General features: G+C 38.5%; 1 long non-coding RNA gene across 1 annotated transcript in view; it reads right to left on the bottom strand.

The window, feature by feature from the left end:
* LOC139186937 (uncharacterized) overlaps positions 1-26,058 on the bottom strand; it is a 99,873-nt gene that overhangs the window by 9,121 nt on the left and 64,694 nt on the right. Inside the window, exons 2-3 of the long non-coding RNA XR_011570622.1 lie at positions 6,836-6,957; positions 3,966-4,025 (exon numbers count right to left, since the gene is read on the bottom strand). This is a non-coding gene — a long non-coding RNA (uncharacterized lncRNA). The remainder of the gene's footprint in view (positions 1-3,965; positions 4,026-6,835; positions 6,958-26,058) is intronic.

The raw sequence follows: 26,058 nt of genomic DNA, 5'->3' as shown, positions 1-26,058 counted from the left end.
TAGGATTGACTGATTTGATCTCCTTGCAGTCCAAGGGACTCTCAAGAGTCTTCTCCAACACCACAGTTCAAAGGCATCAGTTCTTAGGTGTTCAGTTTTCTTTATAACCCAACTCTCGCATCCATACATAACTACTGGAAAAACCATAGCTTTGACTAGACAGACCTTTGTTGGCAAAGTAACGTCTCTGCTTTTTAATATGCTATCTAGGTTGGTTATAACTTTTCTTCCAAGGAGCAAGTGTCTTTTAATTCCTTGACTTAATTCGCTATTAATTTAACCATGTAAACTTACGATACTGACACTAACAAAAGCTACTGTTGTTGTCCAGTGTTGGTGAAGGTGTGGGGGCATAGTGCCTCCTGTATGGTGTTGGTGAGGGGGCTAAGTTTTTCCATTGTTATGGATAGTGAATGTTATTGCCAATTAATTTAAGATATTTGGAATTTCTGATCAGGCTTCCCTAGTGGCTCAGACTTCCCTTGCGACTCAGCTGGTAAAGAATCAGCCTGCAATGCGAGAGACCTGGGTTCAATCCTGGTTTGGGAAGATCCCCTGAAGAAGGGAAAGGCTACCCACTCCAGTATTCTGGCCTGGAGAATTCCGACTCTGTCGTCCATGGGATTGCCAAGTCAGACACGACTGAGTGACTTGTGTTTCACACCCTCGTGGCCCAGTCGGTAAAGAATCTGCCTGCAGTGCAGGAGACTTGGTTTCCATATCTGGGTTGGGAAGATTCCCTGGAAGAGGGCAAGGCAACCCACTCTAGTATCCTTGCCTGGAGAATCCCCAAGGACAGAGCAGACTGGCAGGCTACCGTCCATGGGGTTGCAAAGTGTAGGACACGACAGGAGCTGTGGCTGTGCGGGTGCAGGAGGGCTGAGAGAAGCTACTCCACATTCAAGGTCAGGAGGGGCGGCCGTGAGGAGATACTCCTCATCCAAGGTAAAGAGCAGCGGCTGCGCTTTGTTGGAGCAGCCATGAAAAGATACCCCACGTCCAAGGTAAGAGAAACCCAAGTAAGATGGTAGGTGTTGCCAGAGGGCATCACAGGGCAGAACACTGAAACCATAATCACAGAAAACTAGCCAATCTGATCACACGGACCACAGCCTTGTCTAACTCAATGAAACTAAGCCATGCCTTGTGGGGCCACCCAAGATGGGCAGGTCATGGTGGAAAGGTCTGACAGAATGTGATCCACTGGAGAAGGGAATGACAAACCACTTCAGTATTCTTGCCTCGAGAACCCCATAAACAGTATGATAAGGCAAAAATGTAGGACACTGAAAAATTAACTCCCCAGGTTGGTAGGTGCCCAATATACTACTGGAGATCAGTGGAAAAATACCTCAACAAAGAATGGAGGGATGGAACCAAAGCAAAAACAACACGCAGTTGTGGATGTGACTGGTGATAGAAGCAGGGTCCAATGCTGTAAAGAGCAATATTGCATAGGAACCTGGAATGTTAGGTCCATGAATCAGGGCAAATTGGAAGTAGTCAAACAAGAGATGGCAAGAGTGAACGTCAACATTCTAGGAATCAGCGAACTAAAATGGACTGGAATGGGTGAATTTAACTCAGATGGCCATTATATCTACTACTGCGGGCAGGAATCCCTCAGAAGAAATGGACTAACCATCATGGTCAACAAAAGAGTCCGAAATGCAGTACTTGGATGCAATCTCAAAAACGACAGAATGATCTCTATTCGTTTCCAAGGCAAACCATTCAATATCAAGGTAATCCAAGCCTATGCACCAACCAGTAATGCTGAAGAAGCTGAAGTTCTATGAAGACCTACAAGACCTTTTAGAACTAACACTGAAGAAAGATGTCCTTTTCATTATAGGGACTGGAATGCAAAAGTAGGAAGTCAAGAAACACCTGGAATCACAGGCAAATTTGGCCTTGGAGAAGAAGCAGGAAAGAAGCAGGGCAAAGGCGAATAGAGTTTTGCCAAGAGAATAGCAAGGAGAGATAAGAAAGCCTTCCTCAGCAATCAATGCAAAGAAATAGAGGAAAACAACAGAATGGGAAAGACTAGAGATCTCTTCAAGAAAATTAAAGATACCAAGGGAACATTTCATACAAAAATGGGCTCGATAAAGGACAGAAATGGTATGGACTTACAGAAGCAGAAGATATTAAGAAAAGGTGGCAAGAACACACAGAAGAACTGTACAAAAAAGGTCTTCATGACCCAGATAATCACGATGGTGTGATCACTCATCTAGAGCCAGATATCCTGGAATGTGAAGTCAAGTAGGCCTTAGAAAGCATCACTACAAAGAAAGCTAGTGGAGGTGATGGAATCCCAGTTGAGCTATTTCAAATCTTGAAAAATGATGCTGTGAAAGTGCTGCACTCAATATGCCAGCAAATTTGGAAAACTCAGCAGTGGCCACAAGACTGGAAAAGGTCAGTTTTCATTCCAATCCCAAAGAAAGGCAATGCCAAAGAATGCTCAAGCTACCGCACAATTGCACTCATCTCACATGCTAGTAAAGTAATGTTCAAAATTCTCCAAGCCAGGCTTCAGCAATACGTGAACCGTGAACTTCCTGATGTTCAAGCTGGTTTTGGAAAAGGTAGAGGAAGCAGAGATCAAATTGTCAACATCCACTGGATCATGGAAAAAGCAAGAGAGTTCCAGAAAAACATCTATTTCTGTTTTATTGACTATGCCAAAGCCTTTGACTGTGTGGATCACAATAAACTGTGGAAAATTCTGAAAGAGATGGGAATACCAGACCACCTGACCTGCCTCTTGAGAAACCTATATGCAGGTCAGGAAGCAACAGTTAGAACTGGACATGGAACAATAGACTGGTTCCAAATAGGAAACGGAGTACGTCAAGGCTGTATACTGTAACCCTGCGTATTTAACTTATATGCAGAATACATCATGAGAAACGCTGGGATGGAAGAAGCACAAGCTGGAATCAAGATTTCTGGGAGAAATATCAATCACCTCAGATATGCAGATGACACCACCCTTATGGCAGAAAGTGAAGAGGAACTAAAAAGCCTCTTGATGAAAGTGAAAGAGGAGAGTGAAAAATTTGACTTAAAGCTCAGCATTCAGAAAACGAAGATCATGGCTTCTGGTCCCATCACTTCATGGGAAAAAATGGGGAAATAGTGGAAACAGTGGTTGACTTTGTTTTTCTTGGCTCTAAAATCACTGCAGATGGTGATTGCAGCCATGAAATTAAAAGACGCTTACTCCTTGGAAGGAAAGTTATGACTAACCTAGCTAGCATATTGAAAAGTAGAGATATTACCTTGCCAACAAAGGTCTGTCTAGTTAAGACTATGGTTTTTTCAGTGGTCAAGTATGGATGTGAGAGTTGGACTGTGAAGAAAGTTGAGCACCGAAGAACTGATGCTTTTGAACTGTGGTGTTAAAGAAGACTCTTGAGAGTCCCTTGGACTGCAAGGAGATCCAACCAGTCCATTCTAACAGAGATCAGTCCTGGGTGTTCATTGGGAGGACTGATGCTGAAGCTGAAACTCCAAAACTTTGGCCACCTCATGAGAAGAGTTGACTCACTGGAAAAGACTCTGATGCTGGGAGGGCTTGGGGGCAGGAGGATAAGGGGACGACAGAGAATAAGATGGCTGAATGGTATCACCAACTCAATGGACGTGAGTCTGAGTGAACTCCAGGAGTTGGTGATTGACAGGAAGGCCTGGCATGCTGCGATTCATGGGGTCGCAGAGTCGGACACGACTGAGCGACTGAAACGAACTGAACTGAGCAACTAAGCACACAGCACAGAATCTCTGCCCAGTAATCCCTTCTCTAGGAATTATTGAAGAAGAATATGTTATTTCACTTGTATATAGAAGTTATGTTTGTGCCATACCACAGTCTAATAAGTATGCAATAGTATTATGTCGCAAAAACAATGTACATATTTTAATTAGAAAATACTTTATTGCTAAAAAATACTTACCATCATCTGAGCCTTCAGTGATTCATAGTAGGAAAATCAAAGATCACTGATTCCAGATCACTGTAACAAATATAATATAAGAATAATGGAAAAGTTTGAAATGTCATGAGAATTACCAAAATGCCACAGAGACAGTGAGCAAATGCCGTTGGAAAAACAGTGCCAGTAGATTTGCTCAATGCATGGTTGCCGCAACCTTCAATTTGTTAAAAAATAAAAAAGAGAAACCCACAATATCTGTGAGAAGCCATACAATTAAGCACAATAAAATGTAACATGCATGTATTTTCTTCCTCTGCTTTGCGTATTTTAAAGAAAAAAGAATCCTCACTCCTTCATGGAGCTCACACCTATAAACTTGACTACATGATGTTTGCTTTGAGTTGGTGACCTTAGTGACTCTGTTCCTTTAAGTTCCAGCAGCTTCCACCATTTTTGTGGATTCAGCTAAAACCTCTGTGTAGGTGACTCTTCCCCCCAACTCCAGACTGTATGTATCTTTCTATATTAGCTTCAGTCCTACATTCTTTCCTGTTGGAGTTTGCCAGTTAGATATCTCCCTGGAACTCAGAATCAACATGGCTGAGGCTGTGCTTAGTACATTGCCTTGCTCCCAAACTCATCTCTCAAATGTTTCTGTTAATGACAGCCTTATTTTTTGAGCTATTGATGTTTGAAAATTGAGAGTCCTGTTAGGTATAACTCCCAATCAGCCTAGCCTGGGGACTCTATTTCTTTTTATATCAAATCACTAACTTGTATATTTCCCCTAACTTTGATTACCTTTTTGTTTTCCCAGCTTTACTGAGATATAGTTTACACAATATAACATTGTGTCAGTTTCAGGTATATATTGTGATGATTTGATATACATATACACTGGGAAATGAAGATCACAATAAGGGTAGTTAACACATCTGTTATCTCACACAGTTAGAATTTGCAGGGGGGACTTTTAAGATTTACTCTGTTAGCCACTTTCAGGTATGCAATAGAGTATTATTCACTATAGTGTCCACACGGTACAGTATAGCCCCAGAACTTACTCATCTTATAACTGGACACTTGTAGCCTTGACTACCTTTCTCCATTTTTCCTGTCCCACCCCCTCTCTTATCTTTGAAAATCATGAATCTATTCTGTTTCCATGAGTTTGTTGTTATTGTTTTGAAATTCTACATATAAGTGAACTAACATAGTATTTTTCTTTGTATGCATTATTTCACTTAGCATAATTTCCTCAAGTTCTATCCATGTTCTTGTAAATGGTAAACTTTTCTTCTTTGTAATTATTTGGATTCCAGTTAAAAATCTTTCAAGTGTGAGAAGTGTAAAAAGTGAAAATTAAAAGCTTTAAAGCAATTGAAGTATTCTCTAATGGAAAATTAATTCCAGCATACTTTAGCTTTAAACTTTCTCTTCTTTCATTGTAAAATAGAATAAATAAATACAAAGGTATGCAAGACATATGACATTATGCTTTCTAGATAAGCCTTTTTCAATGTCATAAAAAATTTACTCATCTGTTTTTCACTCTTTAGCTTTTATTCTCTTCTCCATAGATTCATTTGTAAACATTAAACATTGATTTATAAAATGTTCTCATACTATCATAATGGTCATTTTCTGATTATAAGTCTTACCTACTGCCAAGAATTATGATAGAAATGAAAATTAAGGTTTATAAAATTCTTCCTCATCTCTGGAATATCATTGACAAACTTGCAACGAAAGGCATATAGAAATTAGAAAAAACACATTGACTAGCTGAACAATCACTCTTTTCTTCTGAACTGGAAATAAATTGTGGGGTTGAGCAGAGCTGGAGGGATCAGTGTCAAATGCAAATATGGGCACCTAAGTCACTTAGGTGGTAGTAGAAGGTGATTATTTCAATCCAAGTCCTAGACCCAGCAGGTCAGAAAGTCATTTGCTCTGTGACTAAGGAGAACAGACAGGTGACTGAGAGGGCAAGGATATCCCATAAATATGTCTCACAAAAATTGTACCTCTAATGGCTGTGACAGAGTCCAATACTGGCCTTCGACCATCTCCAGAAAGTACTGTCTATAAGTGAGGCCAGAGTGGAAATTGTGTTTGTGGGTAGGCATAACCAAGACTTCAACATTGAAACTTAACAGATCTTCATTTTCTTGTATAATTCACTGTTTATGGCAGATTATTTGCTAATTTTATTTTGGAATGGAAATCCCTTCATTTTTTATCTTCTCCACATGTGTGTTCAGCTTCCCAGGTGGCTCAGTGGTAAAGAATCCACCTGCCAAGCAGGAGACTCAGTTCAATCCCTGGGTCTGAAAGATCCTCTGGAGAAGGAAATGTCACTCTAGTATTTTTGCCTGAAAAGTCCCATGGACAGAAGAGCCTGGTGGGCTACAGTCCATGGGGTTGTAAAGAGTTGGATACAACTTAGTGACTAAACAACAACAATAACACTAATGAAAACAGCAGCATGTGTATTCAGATGTGAGCTTTACCAAGCAGATCAAATGGGAGCTACTGATGTTACTAAGAATGTGACTGAGTCTCTTCTCAAAAGTCAGAGATTCTTGAGAAATCTGAGTGGTGTGAAATTTATTTCCACATTTTGAATAATTAAGGACAAGTTGGAGACTCTTGAATGCCAAATGTCTTTTTCATAGAGTCCTTTTTTGTAGAACATACTTGATATCGTGGGCAGGGTGATCATCATCGTACTTTGCCTGGCCAGCTCCTCAGTTATAATTATAAATGGCCTCACTTTCACTCTCAAAAGTGGTCTTATTTGGAAGATAAGTTATGTGGCTTGTCTAGTCATGAAGAATAGAAATAAGTTTGAGAGCAGAGGTTCTATCCTCGAGAAGCATACTTACCAGCTGAGGACAATATAACATGTAACTGCAGTGAGTTTTCAGGTTCATCTACACAGGCACTGAGCAGGGTCTTCCTTTGAGGTAGGGTTTTGGAGAATAAGGTGGAAATACACATGTTCCCCCTGAATTGAAAAACAAACAAGCAAAAAAAAAAAAAAAAAAATCCTCACTTGTTTGGAGTCAAGACTCTAGGTCTTCCATAAAAATCATATATGGAGTTGGACTTGGAAAACAAACAAACAAATTAACACCTAATTTATCTATACTTGAATATTTTCATTTCTGAAACCAGGCACAGGGCTTGATTAAGTGTTTAGACTCTTTTCTTAAGTGTTTAGACTCTTTTCTCAGAGTCCTGAGATACAGAGGGGCTTAAGTGTCAGGATCAGGGGCACTAGTCAACCAGCTTTGCTTCAATCAAAGCGTTAGGGCTTTTCTGCTTACATACTGAATTTGTGCCTGAAATTTCATTTGAACTGAAGTTTCCTGTTATATAGAAAAAAATACAGAAGTTTGATGTTTGAAATTCTTTAACAAGTGATGCCGTGAATCTATGAGTTAATGGGAACTTTATTGTAGGGTGTCTGCTTGTCAGTCCAGGGCACTGTAAACCCTAAGCAATTAGAATATGATTTCAGTACATAGGAAGCCTGCTTACCTTACTTTCCACTTTAATGAAGAGAATAGGTGATAATGTTGCCTGTGCATTTACAGGCTGCGTGTCAAAAATTGAACCTATAGATTTCCTTTTCAAAAGTTCTCAATCAATAGTCTGGAGGCTGGTTTCTAGCCCCAGGCCTTTGTCTGACTACCCTGCACCAAAACAAGCTTTTTAGACTCTCTGGTTCCCAATCCCTTTGTGTCTGTGTGTACATTTTCACACAGACCTGCTGGCCTCAATTGCTTGTTATCATTATCAAAGAAATCAAGAGATATGAAAAGCACTATGAAATTCTCCAAACATGTGCATTCCATTATTATTTATTAGACTTATTTGGGGGAATCATTTTTTAATGTAAGTTTTGTGGTTGTTTTAGGTTACTCTTGAATGTAAATCAACTTAATTTTTTTAATATAAGATTTTCTAAAAAATATGCTTTATCAAGAGACATTGTATTGTAGTATATCGATCAAAGGTTCTTGTTGCAAGCAAAGAAAACCAAACCTGCCTCAGGCAGAAGGGAATTGAATGCCCACAGGATAAGTGAAAATCTAGATGATAAGATATATATGACAAAGCTTAGGAAATAGATCCAGGAGACAGGGAAAGCACACTACATATTTGGAGCAGTCTGACAGCATGCATTCTTGTAAAGGATTCGCTTTAACCAAGGGTGGGTGGATTTCAAAATACACATCTCTTTGTACAGAAAAGGTACAAAATCATCAAGTTGGTCTTTAGATAAAAACCCTTTAGGGTCCTTACTGGTGCACATTTACTGAAGATCAGATCTTTCTTCAAATTTTTCCTTATTTCTTGCATCTCTAGCTCAAGATCAAAACTCCATTGAATACCATTTTGTTAGATGAGCTTGGGTCACTCTTGGTTGCATGATGTTAGAAGTGTGTAGCTTCTACACACTTTAGGGAGTGTGTAGCCAGGAATTTCTTCAGCATCAGAATGACACTACCTTTGACCAAGACTGCATGCCAAAGGAATCTGGGTACCAACAGACAAAGGATTGTATTCTGAACAGCCAAAAGGACAAATGCTTACAAAAATAAATGTGACATTGGGTTTCTATCTTGTTTTTTTCATGTGTATGTTGGTAATTGAATTATCTAATATTTCTCTAAAGCACAGAAAAGTAATGCTGCAGTGACAGATAATATATGCAAGTCATGGAATTTTAGAGGTTGATACTTATTTGCATTGATTCGCTCAATGTTATTTCACTGAGCAATCAAACATTAAAATTTAATAAGACAGGGTACCAAAATATGTGTGACAGATAATATTTTGCATGTCAATTTCAGAGATAGGGGCGTCCTTTAATTTGAGTAAAGAAATGAGGTTTCACAGGGAGGCCTACAATTTGTAAGTGTAGATGACATGTAGAATTTTTGGTAGTACTTTCATATATGGGATTCTTATACAGAAAGAAAAAAGATTTCTTCCATTTTATGATAGTTATTTCCTTTATCTTGTTTCCAAAGTGATGATGGATTGTTTTTTATTCCAAGTATCAGCTGAGTCTCCAAGAACAGGCTCTCAAGTGACCAGAGCTGACCCTCATTAAGGAAGCCATCAGGTAAATTAGCAACTAAAGGGATGAATCAAATAATCTGAGATCAAAGTGTTTTGTGCTGGTCTCAGCCAATCAATAACCAATGTTGTGGCTGACCTGGTCCTTGTGATTTTTATTAGGATTTCAAGATGCCCTCAGTAATAACTATCAGGAAATTTTGAAGAAAATAATTGATTACTAGTCCTGGAAATTACAAGGCATACCTGAGGGCACACAGTAAGGTTATAGGTAGAAAGAAAGAAAGCACAGGCCTGGCGTTCTGCTTTTATTGAGGTTGAAGTTGCAGGCCTAGGATTTGTGGGGTTGTTACTATTGTTGTTGTTCAGTCACTAAGTCATGTCTGACTCTTTGTGACCCCATGGACTGTAGCATGCCAGGCTCCTCTGTCCTCCACTATCTTCTGGAGTTTGCTCAAATTCATGTCCATTGAGTTGGTGATGCTATCTAATCATCTCATCCTATATTGCCCCCTTATCACTTTGCCTTCTATCTTTCCCAACATCAGAGTCTTCCAAAAAGTCAGCTAATCACATCAGGTGGCCAAAGTATTGGAGTTTCAGCTTCAGCTTTAGTCCTTTCAATGAATATTGAGGGTTGATTTCCTTTAGGATTGATTGGTTTAATCTCCTTGCAGTCCAAGAGACTCTCAAGAGTCTTCTCTAGCAACACAAGATGAAAGCATCATTTTTCCAGTGCTCAACCTTTCTTATGGTCCAACTCTCTCATCCATACATGACTACTGGAAAAGCCATAGTTTTGACTTTGTTGGCCAAGTGATGCCTCTGCTTTTTAATACACTATCTAGGTTTGTCATCACTTTCCTTCCAAGGAGCAAGTGTCTTTTAATTTCATGGCTGCAGTCAACCTGTGCAGTGATTTTGGAGACCAAGAAAAAAATCTGTCACTGCTTCTACTTTTTCCCTTTCTATTGGCCATGGAATTTAACTCAGATGACCATTATATCTACTACTGCGGGCAGGAATCCCTCAGAAGAAATGGAATGGCCATAATGGTCAACAAAAGAGTCCAAAATGCAGTACTTGGATGCAATCTCAAAAACGACAGAATGGTCTCTGTTCGTTTCCAAGGCAAACCATTCAATATCACAGTAATCCAAGTCTATGCCCCAACCAGTAACACTGAAGAAGCTGAAGTTGAACGGTTCTATGAAGACCTACAATACCTTTTAGAACTAACACCCAAAAAGACGTCCTTTTCATCATAGGGGACTGGAATGCAAAAGTAGGAAGTCAAGAAACACCTGGAGTAACAGGCAAATTTGGTCTTGGAATACAGAATGAAGCAGGGCAAAGACTAATAGTGTTTTGCCAAGAAAATGCACTGGTCATAAAAAAACACCCTCTTCCAACAACACAAGTGAAAACTCAATACATGGACATCACCAGATGGTCAACACCGAAATCAGATTGATTATATTCTTTGCAGCCAAAGATGGATAAGCTCTATACAGTCAGCAAAAACAAGACCTGGAGCTGACTGTGGCTCAGACCATGAGCTCCTTATTGCCAAATTCAGACTTAAATTGAAGAAAGTAGGGAAAACCACTAGACCATTCAGGTATGACCTAAACCAAACCCCTTATGATTATACAGTGGAAGTGAGAAATAGATTTAAGGACCTGGATCTTATAGATAGAGTGCCTGATAAACTATGGAATAAGGTTCGTGACATTGTACAGGAGACAGGGTTCAAGACCATCCCCATGGGAAAGAAAGGCAAAAAAGCAAAACGGCTGTCTGGGGAGGCCTTACAAATAGCTATGAAAAGAAGACAAGCGAAAAGCAAAGGAGAAAAGGAAAGATATAAACATCTGAATGCAGAGTTCCAAAGAATAGCAAGAAGAGATAAGAAGGCCTTCTTCAGTGATCAATGCAAAGAAATAGAGGAAAACACCAGAATGGGAAAGACTAGGGATCTCTTCAAGAAAATCAAAGATACCAAAGGAACATTTCATGCAAAGATGGACTCGATAAAGGACAGAAATGGTATGGACCTAACAGAAGCAGAAGATATTATGAAGAGATGGCAGGAATACACAGAAGAACTGTACACAAAAGATCTTCATGACCCAGATAATCACGATGGTGTGATCACTCACCTAGAGCCAGACATCCTGGATTGTGAAGTCAAGTGGGCCTTAGAAAGCATCACTATGAACAAAGCTAGTGGAGGTGATGGAATTCCAGTTGAGCTATTCCAAATCCTGAAAGATGATGCTGTGAAAGTGCTGCACTCAATATGCCAGCAAATTTGGAAAACTCAGCAGTGGCCACAGGACTGGAAAAGGTCAGTTTTCATTCCAATCCCAAAGAAAGGCAATGCCAAAGAATGCTCAAACTACTGTACAATTCACTCATCTCACATGCTAGTAAAGTAATGCTCAAAATTCTCCAAGCCAGGCTTCAGCAATATGTGGACTGTGAACTTCCTGATGTTCAAGCTGGTTTTAGAAAAGGCAGAGGAAACAGATATCAAATTGCCAACATCCGCTGGATCATGGAAAAAGCAAGAGAGTTCCAGAAAAACATCTATTTCTGCTTTATTGACTATGCCAAAGCCTTTGACTGTGTGGATCACAATAAACTGTGGAAAATTCTGAAAGAGATGGGAATACCAGACCACCTGATCTGCCTCTTGAGAAATTTGTATGCAGGTCAGGAAGCAACAGTTAGAACTGGACATGGAACAACAGACTGGTTCCAAATAGGAAAAGGAGTACGTCAAGGCTGTATATTGTCACCCTGTTTATTTAACTTCTATGCAGAGTACATCATGAGAAACGCTGTACTGGAAGAAACACAAGCTGGAATCAAGATTGCCGGGAGAAATATCAATCACCTCAGATATGCAGATGACACCACCCTTATGGCAGAAAGTGAAGAGGAACTCAAAAGCTTCTTGATGAAAGTGAAAGTGAAAAAGTTGGCTTAAAGCTCAACATTCAGAAAACGAAGATCATGGCATCTAGTCTCATCACTTCATGGGAAATAGATGGGGAAACAGTGGAAACAGTGTCAGACTTTATTTTTTTGGGCTCCAAAATCACTACAGATGGTGATTGCAGCCATGAAATTAAAAGATGCTTACTTCTTGGAAGGGAAGTTATGACCAACCTAGATAGCATATTCAAAAGCAGAGACATTACTTTGCCCACAAAGGTCTGTCTAGTCAAGGCTATGGTTTTTCCTGTGGTCATGTATGGATGTGAGAGTTGGACTGTGAAGAAGGCTGAGCACCGAAGAATTGATGCTTTTGAACTGTGGTGTTAGAGAAGACTCTTGAGAGTCCCTTGGACTGCAAGGAGATCCAACCAGCCCATTCTGAAGGAGATCAGCCCTGGGATTTCTTTGGAAGGAATGATGCTAAAGCTGAAACTCCAGGACTTTGGCCACCTCCTGCAAAGAGTTGACTCATTGGAAAAGACTCTGATGCTCGGAGGGATTGAGGGCAAGAGGAGAAGAGGACAACAGAGGATGAGATGGCTGGGTGGCATCACTGACTCGATGGACGTGAGTCTGGGTGAACTCCAGGAGTTGGTGATGGACAGGGAGGCTGGTGTGCTGTGATTCATGGGGTTGCAAAGATTCGGACATGACTGAGCGATTGATCTGATCTGATCTGATCTGATTTGCCACGAAGTGATGAAACCAGATGCCATGATCTTAGTTTTTTGAATGTTGAGTTCCATGCAGTTTTTTCAGTCTCCTCTTCCATCCTCACCAAGAGGCTCTTTAATTCCTCTTCACTTTCTTCATTAGAGTGGTATCATTTGCATATCAGAGGTTGTTGATATTTCTCCCAGCAATCTTGATTTCAGATTGTGATTCATCCAGCCCAGCATTTCTCATGATGTACTCTGCATATAAGTTAAGTAAACAGGGTGACAATATGCAGCCTTGACGTACTCCTTTCCCAATTTTGAACCAGTCCATGTTCTATGTCCAGTTCTAGCTTTTGCTTTCTGACTCGCATACAGGTTTCTCAGGAGACAGGTAAGGTGGTATGGTACTCCCATTTACCTAAGAATTTTCTACACTATGTTGTGATCCATATAGTCAAAGGCTTCAGCATAGTCAATGAAACAGAAGTAGATGTTTTTCTGGAATTCTTTTGCTTCCTCCATGATTCAACAAATGTTTCCAATTTCGTCTGCGGTTCCTCTGCCTTTTCTAAATCCAACTTGTACATCTGGAAATTTTTGGTTCACATACTGCTGAAACCTAGCTTAAAGGATTTTGAGCATCATCTTGCTAACATGTGAAATGAGCAAAATTCATAGACGAATTTTAAATATAAGAGGGAGAATTTAAAACATGAGAAAACAAAATGAACAGCCCTATGATCAGTTATTGAAATCAACCAAAATCTCTAAAACAAAGGATAGGGAAAGGGGACAAGGCCTGGCTCCTTGTCTAGCCTTGTGACTGGCACTGTGCTTATTCAAGAGAGGCAACTTGAAGTCAATTGGATGCCCCTTGGGAGTAGAGGGCTTTGCAATCAAAACTTAGGTCAGGCAATTGTTTTAAATAGAAGAATAAAACAACATTCAGATCTCTATGGTCTTCTCTTGTGGCTCAGCTGGTAAAGAATTGGCCTGCAACGTGGTAAATTTCAAGCTGGATTTTGAAAAGGCAGAGGTACCAGAGCTCAAATTGCCAACATCTATTGGATCATTGAAAAAGCAAGAGAGTTCCAGAAAAACATCTACTTCTTCTTTGTTGACTATGCCAAAGCCTTCAACTTTGTGGATCACAACAAACTGTGGAAAAGTCTTCAAGAGATGTGAATACCAGACCACCTGACCTGCCTATTGAAAAATCTGTATGCAGGTGAGGAAGCAACAGTTAGAACTGGATGTGGAACAACAGACTGGTTCCAAATAGGAAAAGGAATGCATCAAGGCTGTATATTGTCACCCTGTTTATTTGACTTATATGCAGAGTACATCATGAGAAATGCTGGACTGGATGAAGCACAAGCTGGAATCAAGATTGCTGGAGAAATATCAATAACCTCAGATATGCAGATGACACCACACTAATGACAGAAAGCAAAGAAGAACTAAAAAGTCTCCTGATGAAAGTGAAAGAGGAGAGTGAAAAAGTTGGCTTAAAACTCAACAATCAGAAAACTAAGATCATGGCATCTGGTCCCATTACTTCATGGCAAATAGATGGGAAAACAGTGGAAGCAATGAGAGACTTTACTTTTTAGGGTTCCAAAATCACTGCAGATGGTGACTGCAGCCATGAAATTAAAAGACGCTTGCATCTTGGAAGAAAAGTTATGACCAACCTAGACAACATATTAAAAAGCAGAGACATTACTTTGCCAACTAAGGTCCATCTAGTCAAAGCTATGGTTTTTCCAGTAGTCATGTGTGGATGTGAGAGTTGGACTATAAAGAAAACTGAGCACAGAAGAATTGATGCTTTTGGACTGTGGTATTGGAGAAGACTCTTGGGAGTCCCTTGGATTGAAAGGAGATCCAACCAGTCCTTCCTAAGGGAAATCAATCTTAAATATTCATTGGAAGGACTGATGCTGAAGCTGAAGCTCTAATACTTTGGCTACCTGACGCAAAAAACTGACTCATTGGAAAAGACCCTGATGCTGGGAAAGATTGAAGGTGGGAGGAAAAGGGGATGACAGAGGATGAGATGGTTAGATGTCATCACCAATTCAAGGGACATGAGTTTGAGTAAACTCTGGGAGTTGGTGATGGACAGGGTGGTTGGCGTGCTGCAGTTCATGGGGTTGCAAAGAGTCGGACGTGAGCGGCTGAACTTAACTAAGCTTAACTCCAGTGCAGCTGACCTGGGTTTGATCTCTTGGCTGAGAAGATCCCCTGGAGAAGGGAAAGGCTACCCACTCCAGTATTCTGGCCTGGAAAATTCCATGGACTCTCTATGGACTGTCCATGGTGTACCAAAGAGTTGGACACGACTGAGCGAATTTCACTTTCTCTCACTTTCAGATCTACATACAAAAAGCTAAAGACTACACATGATGGAGAGTGCCCAAAGTCCATTTATGAACCAGAAGTGGGAAATTATGATGTGGTTAGAGAATCAAGAGTTAACAACAGAATAGATGTGGAACTTTGATGAAACAGATAGAAAATAGAATGAGAGAAGCCCTAGGAATTTACCTTATTACACCTAGAAATAGCTTTTGAGGCCAGAAAATCAATCATAATTAGGTTTGCTGTCTATTTTTAAAGGTCAGCATCAGGGAAAATGGATCTGTTCACATTCTTTGACACTCCTAGTCCACTGGCCTGCTTCTAATATTTGACAGGCCCAGGACTAAAACAAATAGAGGCCCACATAAAAGATGTTTAAATGTTTGAAAGCTGTATAGCAAACCACTAAAGTGTTAAATAAAACGTGTTCTGCCTATTGCACAGTATACTTTCATAACAAAAAACAAAAAAATATGTAAAGCTGATGATTTTATAAGGTGAAAAATAGGCAAGATACAAATTTTAATTGAATTTAATTTTTATTGTGCTGCTCTAGGTATTTTGTTAATGAATTGCAATGTTTAAATGAGTAATAAACAATGGCACCCATGATTTATAAATTACTTCCCCCCCCGACCCCTCTTTTTTTCTTGACTAGTCATGGATTTATAGTAGATGGACTGCCCTGGTGGCTCAGTTGTTAAAGAATCTGCCTGCCAGTGAAGCAGGTGTGGATTCCATCCCTGGGTCAGGAAGATTCCCTGGAGAAGGGAATGGAAACCTACTCCAGTATTCTTGCCTGGAGAATTCCATGGAGCAGCCTGGCAGGCTATAATCCATGGGGTCGCAAAAAGTCGGACATGATAGAGCGATTAACATACACTTATTTTGTTTTTACTTGCCTGATCATGGTTTTATTATAGACAGTTTTAGTTACTTATATTCTTTTGACAGTGGTGATATAACAGAATTCAACTTTTTTCAAGTACATAAACTTTGAATATAAATATAAAAATATAAATCAATGTGAATGTAAAGAATATAATGATATTCATGTATTTTTAAGTGAATCTCTTCTCAAATATCCAAACTTCTCTATTGAATATACAAGTAAATACAATTTATAATGAACACATATATATTTTAAAATTCATTTAAATAATTATAAATTAAGTCTTTTAAGGAATATTTTATTAATTCTTATTGGTATTCTTAAAAGTATTTGGTAAATACTTTTAGCAAAATGGTACTCACAATTCTAGTATCCAATATCCAATATCATTGCCAAGGTAAAGAATCAATGTCAGTCTTTCTTTATGTTATGTGATGTATATAAATGTCATAAATATACATATAGTCAGTCCTTCAATCTGTGTAAGTTCTACATCAGTGGCTGCAACCAAACTCAGATCAAAAATACTTTTCAAAAAGCTTTCAGAAAGTTTCACAAAGCAGAACTTGAATTTGCTGCATATTGGTGGCCTTTTATACAGCATTTATATTGTATTCGGTAATATAAGTAATCTAGAATTGATTTGGGCTTCCCTGGTAGCTCAGTGGTAAAGAATCTGCCTGCAATGCAGGAGACCTGGGTTCGATCCCTGGGTTGGGAAGATCCCCTGGATGAGGGCATGGCAGCCCATTCCAGTATTCTTGCCTGGAGAATTCCATGGATAGAGTATAACTTTCTTCTGATTGGTTGGTGGTGAGGTAACAAGATAGTGTTCCAGGAATCTCATCATCTGTCTGCTTCCCACCAGCCTGGAGCCCATATGCTTGTGCTCAGCTTAAAGTTACTGTCTTCCACCTGAGTGAGACTCTAGGTCCTGCAGAAGAACTCAGAGATATGTATTAGATTACTATGCACAACCCCTGGGGAGTAACTGGGAACTTGCACTATTGTTTCTCGACTGCTTTTCCTCGTTCCTGCATTCCTTCACCTCTTTATTTAACTGAATCTGCCCTTCAGAACTCAGGGAAGGTCTAGAAGACTGAAGCTCTTTTTGTACAAACAAGAAATGGGGGACACAGAAAGATTTTTGTACCCCAGAGAGCTTCAAGGGTCCTGCTTGGTTTCATTTCTAGGCCACCTCACAACTATTGTAAAGCTTCTGCTAATTCTCGGGTATCTTTGAAACTGTGAATTGGAATGCAAATGAAAGGAAGAAAATGGAGGATTTGTGCCTTGTAAGAGGAAAAATTTGTCAGGGTTTTCCCTCCTGTCTAAGACCTTCTAATATTCAAATCCTCTCTGCATTTTGTTGAGGGGCACAGAAAAGGAGATAAGCAAGCACTTTTCTTGGCCTGGATGGTGTGAGTCAATGCCATGATCTTAAGTGTCAGGGTCACATTGTGTCAGCTTTGAGCATCAGATCCTAGTGACATGAGTAAGCATTTTGTAATAATTTAATTTGGTTCTTTGTGATGCATATCCTCTAAAGCATGGAGTTCTGGGTAGGGCCTTTTATGTGAATTTAAGGGTCCTAGTGCCAGTTAAGAAGATTGTATCTATTTCAAATCACTAACAAGGGGGCTAGGCTAGAGGTGCAGGCATAGAAAGAGAAAATAAGTTATCCAAAGTTGATAACACTTCCACTTTGTATGTAGGTCAAAAGAACCCTTAATATGTTGATAAAGGTTAATGTAATGAGGTTTTAATTTGTAGTCTTATTTTCTTATTTTTCCTTCATGGTCATGACCAAGCCTGTTGGCAGAACATTTTTGTTTCTGTGTTTTAAGTGCTTTTGTAAAGATAAAAGTTCACCTGCACTGATGAAATTTTGCTGGGCTCCTGAGATGGCAAGAGAAATGGGTAGAAGGGGAGTATCTTTGAGAACTTCAAAGGGAAGGAGGATTATAGGTGTTGGCGGTTTCTACAAAAGGTATTCATTTATCTCCTGTTTTGTTGTATCACACACAGATGATAGTAAGATTTTGGAAAGGATGGCTTCCTAGTGTACCTGTTACCCTGAGACAGGATTCATATCTTCAGAAAAAGGCCCAAATATGGCACAGAAAAAAAAAAAAAATATCAGCAAGTTCAAGAGTTCAGTAGACAGGGATATCAATATCTCAATAGTAATCAGCAGACTAACCAGAGAAGAGACTTTTCTGAATGTTCTGCTCTGTATAAGGGGAAAGCAGTAAGGAGAGTAATAATACTGATATTGTTACAAAGTCCAAGCTCATACAGCTTGCCACTCAATGGGCCAATAAATAGAGACAAGAGAGGCTGAGACAGGAATAGCAACTTTATTCGGAAAGATAGCAAACCAGGGAGTTGGCGAACCAGCATCCCAAAGAACCATCTTCCCCATTAGAATTCAGTCTTCTTTTGTACTAAAACGGGAGGGAATGTGACTGGTTGTTGCACACTTCTTGGTTGTAATGCTTTGTTCTTAGGGCTGTCTACATAGTCTGGTCATGATGTTCCTATAAACCTTCAACAAGAAAAATGTTATTTTCTTGTTATTTAACTTTTAATCTCTAAAGAAATGGGAAGTATTATGGCTTTAAAGTTCAAGTCTGGGAGGCAGAGCCATGAGAAAGGGCTATATGTATATTTCAGGCTAAGAGAAATATTCTTTTACTTATTGAAGAGACAAAGGTGCAGAGTCAGCATGACTAAGCACAGGCAACAGAGCAATAGACCTGGATTCAGGTTTATTCTTCTCTGTTGCCATATTGACTTTTCTGCTTAAAGGAAAATTTAATTTTATTTATTAAGAAATGAAGAAATATGATGTTGCATGCCTACTTAAATTGGTGTTACAAATTAATTATCACTGCATGTCATCATTTTTGTTCAGCTCTACATATTTTATATTTGAATATTTATCACAGTCATCTAGATACTTGGCATCAAGAAACATTTCAACAGTATTTAACACTCTGGACACCAATACTGAATCCTAATTTTACCATACTGTTGCAATTAAATTATCCATATGAATGGACATTATTTTTATCTGTATTTGATGGTTGTATAGTTTGGGAAAACATGGTTTCTATAAAAAATATATACCTTCATCTGGGGGTTGTATTATCTGAAGATTCACTTTTAAAGATTTTATTTCCTGTCCTTTCAAGGCTATATTTTAAAAATATAAATTATCCTTTAAAACGTAACAAAGTCATTACCATGTTAACAGTAAATTTTAGATTTTGGAAAGAATCTGCAGTGTCATTATTGCTGGCTAAAATCTTGGCCTTCTCTGCCCATCAAAGTCAAATGAAAAATATAGAGACAGAGTTTGGAGGAAATGCAAAGATGGCTTTAATTCTCAGCCTGCAAGAGGAGAACACAGTAGGTTTCTGCCTCAAGAATTTGCCTCTCCTCCATGAGGAATCTAGGGGTGTATATAAAATGAGGCACACAGGAGTCAGTGATGAGGAGCAAAGGAATTAGGGTCTTGATTTCTTCCTCTTGGCATTGTTTCAAAGATAGTCATAGGTGTCAGTAACCAGGTAATGGAGTCCGACAGTTCCGTGGCTGTCTGGCCTGCCTTTCTTTCTGATACGTAACTAGAGGGGGAAGGGTATTGTAAGGCCAAATACCAGATGTGGATGTATTTAGGATAGAGTCAACGGAAAATTGGTGTGAAGCATAGCTCCTGTTGAGTTATGGGACAGAGAAATAAACTTGGTTACAAACATTCAGAGTTGGGGGGCAGAAAAGAAAATTTAGTTAGAGACATGCAGAGCTAGGAGCAGTTAAAGTAAAAAAGCTAAGAATGTTCATGCCTGCTCACTGTTCTCTTTATCTACTTTGTTCTCTGGAAAGGGAAAGAAAACACTCATTCCTTTTTTTTTTTTTTCCTTTTCACTGTAACATCATGAAGATAGTGGGCTTTCTGGGAGCAGAAGGGAAATAGAGCACACAAAGCTGCAAAATGCTATGAGTTAAGGGGCTGATGATTTTATCTGAGTTCAGGCTTGCATCTATAGCTTCAGTTTAGCAAGGTTTCCAATAACTTTAGCAACTCCAAAGACACAAGAAAATTGATAACAATGGCAGAACTCTACAATCTTTTAAAATCTTCACTAGTACAGTCAACCAGAAAAATTTTAGCCCAGTCTGAGGTAACATTCTTTGGATTAAATGAAAGTTTCTTCCGCTCCCCTCTCTGCACACTAATCATTGTCTCCATCTCTCTCCCCATCCCTGTGCTCAGAGAGGCTATGTATGGGGGACCATAGCACTTGATACAGATGTTATTAGTCTCAAGTGTCAAAGTAAAGAAAAACATGTGACAGGAGAGTTGTGAATTTAAGTAACATTCAAGGTCTTACTGAAGACTATAGCTTTTGAGACAGTCACTCAGTAGCCCTGAGTAAACTACTCTTAGGAGGTAGGGGAGAAGACAGTATGCATGTGATTTGGGGCTAGGGGGTGCTGGGAAATTCATGTAGTCAAGCATACAGTTTAGCTAAAGATTACTTCTAATAATAAGGAACAGATATCTCAAGTTAATAATTTTAGTGCTGTTCTATGAATGGGATGTTGCAAGAATCTGGAGTCATTGAAATTCTTCCTGAGGTATGCATCTTAACTTTCTAGAGTCCATTTATTGCAAACAGAGAATGTTTCATCTTGGTTTTCATCCTAAATTTCCCTCAGGGTGCACTGTCAGTGGGTGACTATAGTGGTTTGTGATTTAACCCTTGTATACCTGGTTGATGAGGGACACTCTTTGTTCTTTTTATTTCCACACATGGTTGACATTTTTGACTTAGCCAGATTCATGCCTGTTTGGAAATGTGTATAAGGTCAAACCAGTGGGGCATATGTGAGAAGAAATGATTTGCATAAAAATATAATGTTTGCAAATAAAAGTTCTTTTGACATATACCATGTTGACTTACTTTTTCAAATAGGAGAGAATCTCAGTCATGATATTCCTAGACGCTGTTTGTAAATATAAATTATTTACCTTTTTTGGATTACTGTTAGATCAGTATTGGTTTCTTGAAATGTCAAAAGGCTGACCTCAAAATATTATTGATTGAATATTGCTTCAGATTGGCAGGCATGCTTTCTTTTTCTTTCATGCTAATGTCCTTAGGATCACTTTCAAAGTGACAAATTATGAGACTATAGTTAAAATAGTCAGATGTTTGCCATTTGGTTAAGCTTCAATCACCAATATGATATCAATCAAGCATTATACCTTATATGAATCAAAGGTTATATATGGTTTTCTATGTTTTCAAAGTGTTTTCCCATATCTTTTCTCATTTTATCTTTCCTCTGACCTATGAAGTCAATGTGGAAGGTATTGGTGAGGAAGAAATTTTCCTCTACTCTTCTAGATTTTTCTGGGTGGTCAAATAATTAAATTGACATAAGACAGATTAACAGGAGATAATCAAACAAAAGTTAATAATATAGTTACATGAAGAGACCCAGGAAAACTGAGTAACTCATAGAAATTGCCAAAATACTCACCTTAAATACCATCTTCAAGACAAAAGAGGATGTTGGGAGTAGTAGTTTGGGACTTCAAAGGAGAAGAAGGCAATTTCCATGGAGGTGGAAAAGCAAATATTTGGTAAGCTAGGCCATCAGAGACCACAGACAGAAAAGAATCTTAATAGACTTGCTAGTTTCCTCTGTGTCTACACATCTAATTCATACTATAGTTAGCTATGGATAACTCCTTTCCTAGAACAAGTCCTCTATATTCTTTAGGCAATTAAGGGAAAGGTCAAGGTTCCTTCCTGAGCTTTGGGTTTTGTTGTTTTCACTTTGAAATAATTCTTGTGCCAAAGAGAAGTTGTGAGATAGCAAATTTTGTTCCTCTACAGAAGTATGATCATTACTCTTTAAGGCTAGGAAAATAACCTCAGAAAAGAGTGGCTTGCTCAAGGGTATACAGTTAGTAAAGAACAGTACCTGAGTAGCAATCCAGAGATTTTAAGTTTTATGCCTTTCTGTAGCAATAACTGATACATCTTACAAAGTAGTTTTCCTTAATATGGCATTTGTACTTTTTAATTGGTTCTTTAAAAAATGAGCATTTTTCTGTTGAATCAAATTCACTTCAGATATACAGAATTCAGTTACATCATCCTTTCTCCTAAGCTTTAATACCTGGGATGTGATGGGTGAGCTCAGGCAAGTTCCATTCATTTTACTGTTTTAATCTAAGTTGCTCAGTGTTTTCTTATTGAAATAAAAATTTCAACTAACTTATTTTGTTTCTAAAAATTAAAGTATCAGGAAGATTCAAAATCTGTACTATTAATTTGTTTCATTTTTCTCTTAATTTGTAATCTCCTCCCTCCTTTTGCTTATCGAGTTTTCTTCCCTTTATCCTAGAAAGTTCTCAATTAAAAAAAAAATTGACAGGTTAAAAACTGAAACTGGGGCAGCATTAGATGCACATGAAATACATCAATTATGAAGCGCTTCAATCACTTAGTTTCATACAGCTTCTTGGTTAGAACATTGGAGTCACATTTTGATGTTCCAAATCCTGCAAAGTAGGTCAGGTTGTACTACACCATGGGAAAAAATGAAGATACTAAAATTGCCTCTGGTTGTAAACTTTTAAGGTTCTTCTTCATTTCCCTCTGATCTTTTTATGCTGTATAAAATACCTTGATGAAGAAAAAAATTAAGTCAAGAAAAAGTTTTAATCTACCTGTCTATATACTCATGATGAATAAATAGTCCTTGTAAGTGCTACAGGGCATAATTAATTTGCTATCTGTATAGTTCTAGAAGGAGGGTGGGCTATTATGAATAACTAACTATTTTAATGATAAAATTGAATCCTATATTTTTATGTCAATTTTAAAGCAAAGCAATAAAATCAAGTGACTGTCTACCTTCATCTTCCACAGATTTATGTTAAGTTCTTTCTGAGTGCAAACACCTTTCTGAGTCTTTGAGGATATACTTGTGTCAATCAAAAGTTATTATAAAGTCCTAGGTCCATCAGAGTTGATCACATGTGCACATTAAAGCAGCTGCTTTTATTCTAAGAAGGACTGCATCTAGGCCTGTGCAAGTCATAAAAATTGGGAATTCTATTAAGAAAAAAAAACAAACCTGGAAGACAAGATATTCCAATAAAATTTAAATAGAAGTTTAAAAGGCTGAATATTTCAGTTTGGCACTGTGGTATCCACTCTGATGGGTAAGGTAGGGGAATCAGTCTGTCCATGCTAATGAGAAGACTGAGACAACCAGAAGGTTATTGAGTAATAAAAGTTATTTTTCCTTTAAAGCCTAAAGAACAGCTTGCAGACCTAAATCTAGCTAAGCATATGCTTCATCTTTATTAACTTTTTTTTAATAGAAGAAATTTCTGTCATTTAATTCTTCAAGATATTTGTGGAGGAAGGCATATCTATGTAGCAGCACTCTCAATTTATATTTCCCTCAACAACCACCTACTAATTATTATAACCATGCTAAAATATAACCGTCTTGAATTTCTGTACCAAAGTGTCTCTAAAATATTGTCACCAATTAGTTTTTCTAACATGCAGCCAGTGCCACTGTCTTATTACTGAGTCCAAGCTCACTTTGCTTGCAACACAAGAGGCTAATGAATCCTAGAGACAAGGCATCAAGGCAAGGAATATGATTTTATTTGGAAAGCCAGCTCACTGCGAAGACAGACTAACGTCTCAAAATAACCATCTTGTCAGGGTCTGGCTGCCAGGTTCTTTTATGGATCAGAGGTAGGAGGAGGTGAGTAAACAAAGTAAAAAGGCCATTTAATCCTGCAAGTATCTTCTAGAATGGCAAGCCTCAGGCAGATGCATGTGTTAATTTCTTCCTTCCTGTCATCTACAGGTGGACAAGGTTCTGAACAAAGGCACTTCAGCTTAACAGTCAGGCAGAGGGGCAGAATTCTCTGAGGCAGGCCATTATGTGTGATTTATAATAACAAAAATCACCAAAGAAACAGATCTAGCTTGGAAGAGTCGAAATTGACTCTTCCAGATTACACTTATCTCTCTTTGCTTCTTCTTCATGCTTTCTCTTAACTTCATCTACAATGTAAACTCGTATATGCATACCAACCGCTTTCATAAGACTTGTTTGGTAATCAAACTAGTAGCTGCTTCTACTAATTAATCATACTGTAATAGAATTTTCTGTTTGTTGTGGTTTGGTTTCTGGATCTATAGCATTTGCAGCTTTTGTCAAGATGTATTATGAAAGGATGCACTTAGGTTTCTCTATTGTATATGCTGTCAACTGAGTCAGGCTCTGTGGAAAATTCTAAAAGATTCCTAGTCAACATGGATGCATGTGTAAGAATTGATTTTCTTTGTGTCTGAAGATACTGCTGCTAATTATTTTGCTCTGTATCTCTGCGTGTGACTGAAGAAATAAATCAATGTGAGACTATTGGACTTTATTCTGTTCTCTATGTGAGTAAATCATAGTTTGCTGTAGATAATGTTTGGGAGGCCTGAATATTAATATACAATTTGTTTTCCATTTTAATAAACTATTCCCACATCTCTATTGAAATTCTCCTAGTATTGTATTGTGTATACAATTCAGAAATAAGAATCTGTTCCCACTCTTCAGAGAACCAAATTGAGATTGATTTTTACCACACACACATATGCATACACATTTTCATTTAGATTATAGGTCAGGCATATCAACTAGATTTCAACTTGCTCCTTAATCCAATTGATTGATAATAACTGGTTTGCACTTGAGAAATCTCCTTCAAGTTCAGCAAGAAAGGGTACTGAGATCAATTAGTTATGCCTCTTTCACATGCAACTGTGTAGGGCAGCTTGCTTTGCATGTGTGATCTCAGCCATTGTTCTTTCAGAAATTGCTATCTTCACATCTTGCTTAAAGCCTGAAAAGTGAAAAGTGCTCGGCATCAAGCATTCAATAAATAAATCTGGGATCTCACAATCAAAGAATGCACATTTAATCTATATGAAACCATCACAGAACAATTAAATACTAACGTCTATGCTACTAACACTTGCTGCAGAAAAGAGAGAGGATAGTATGGACTGAAGTTAGAGAAAGTCTTCATAAGGGAATTTGTTATTAAAGAAGTAGGAGAATGAGAATAATGGTCAAGCAGAAAGCTTAGGAAAGAGGTAGAGGAAACAAAGGGAAAAGTCTATGGAGATATAAATATACAAATAAATGTGCATTTGAAGCAAAGAACAGATGTACTGCATATTATAGGAGAAGACTGGTAAAGAAGGGGTGTGTGTGTGTGTTGTCATAAAAGTAGGGACAGATTATAGTGGACTTCCAAAGGCAAAGGGATTTAAAATTGATGGACAAGAAAGTCAGTTTTGAGTTTTAATAGAGAAGTGAAAAAATGAATGTGATTGTCTAGGTTTCATTTGGTAGGAGTGTACAAACAGGTGAAACGGATACAGGAAAACTTTGGTGAAAGAAGACCAAGTGTGCTCTCTGGTATCACAAACTAGGGGTGTTGAGGGTTGCCCAGTTTTGAATGGAGAGGAAATGAAAAGAGTGTAAGGTATTTTGAAGGCTTAGAATTGTATTTCTCTTTCAATTCAGTTCAGTTCAGTTGCTCAGTCATGTCCGACTCTTTGTGACCCCACGGACTGCAGCATGCCAGGCCTCCCAGAGTTTACTCAAACTCATGTCTATTGAGTTGGTGATGCCATCCAACCATCTCATTCTCTGTCGTCCCCTTCTCCTTCTGCCCTCAATCTTTCCCAGCATCAGGGTCTTTTCCAATGAGTCAGTTCTTCTCATCAGGAGGCCAAAGTATTGGAGTTTCAGCTTTAGCTTCTGTCCTTCCAATGAAGATCCAGGACTGATCTCCTTTAGGATGGACTGGTTGGATCTCCTTGCAGTCCAAGGGACTCTCAAGAGTCTTCTCCAACACCACAGTTCAAAAGCATCAATTCTTCAGTGCTCAACTTTATTTATAGTCCAACTCTCACATCCATACATGACTACTGGAAAAACCATAGCTTTAACTAGATGGACCCTTGTTGGCAAAGTAATG

Source organism: Bos indicus, chromosome 14 (assembly GCF_029378745.1).
Source record: "Bos indicus isolate NIAB-ARS_2022 breed Sahiwal x Tharparkar chromosome 14, NIAB-ARS_B.indTharparkar_mat_pri_1.0, whole genome shotgun sequence".
Classification (NCBI taxonomy): domain Eukaryota; kingdom Metazoa; phylum Chordata; class Mammalia; order Artiodactyla; family Bovidae; genus Bos; species Bos indicus.
Note: the sequence above shows the minus strand (reverse complement) of the source record. Positions and strands in the feature narration are given on the sequence as shown.